Source organism: Ochlerotatus camptorhynchus, unplaced genomic scaffold, assembly GCF_037179485.1.
Source record: "Ochlerotatus camptorhynchus isolate MF236.1 unplaced genomic scaffold, CSIRO-AGI_Acam_v1.1 ptg000304l, whole genome shotgun sequence".
NCBI lineage: Eukaryota > Metazoa > Arthropoda > Insecta > Diptera > Culicidae > Ochlerotatus > Ochlerotatus camptorhynchus.
Genome location: NW_027040792.1, coordinates 1462036 through 1462996, shown reverse-complemented (window position 1 = coordinate 1462996; position 961 = coordinate 1462036).

Here is a 961-nt window from a genome sequence, read left to right as displayed (position 1 = left end):
ACTGAACACGGAATGATTTCGAGGAGAATGAATCCTGAATTTGACAGCTCTCTTCGTCTGTTGACTGTTTTTCTATCGCAGATTTTCCTTTGTGTGTTTTATTCTACACATTGCACGCACACATCCACGTTCGGGGACTGAACACTCGGAAGAAAATGCATCGGTATTTGAAGTTCATTCTTTGTTTTTGTGATTCATTCCTCGGTGCGTTCATTCTTAAACGGTGCGGTAAAACTAGGGTGTCTCCGAAATGTTTATGTTTCTGAATATTGTGCTCCTTGTTAAATAAATTACATTATTCTATTCTAACAAAAAAAAACATAGAACTACAGATAAACAGACGTAATTCTTCAAATAAACTGTCCTTAAATATATCGTCACTAACGACATCTGGCAGCCATTGTTCGAAAAAACTCAAAAACTCAAACCTCATGTATGAGTTTATGCCTTGCAAAATTCGACATCCCGAGAATCACCGATGATTTTTCAGGTTCAAAAATTGATTTCTTTTATGTTGGCGCTATTAATTGCTATTTCTATTGTTTATAAGAAAGTTTGAACATACTGAGAGGTAAGCACATATCATCGGTAAGAAACGTGTGTGTGTGAGAAAATATGCGAAAAAATCTAAGGGCACCGGTGGGATTCGAACCAACAATTCCCATTCAGTACACGGGTGCATTGCCAATTTTACAACGGTGGACCTATATGGTCTACGGATGTATTTGGCTAATGGCATTTAGGCTTCGAATCCGTTTCCCACCCTAGTCTTTTTGCGATTTTTATCGGTCACATCTCTTATATAGGGTAACATCTCTAAAAGTATCATGACAGGTAACGATGACAGCCGTTTGTTTATAAGAAAGCAACGTCGTGAAATCTTAACCAACAATTCAAAAAGGTGGATCAGCTTTTGTAATCAAATCTTGGCATGCTCTTTTCTCGCAAATCGAAACTCGTC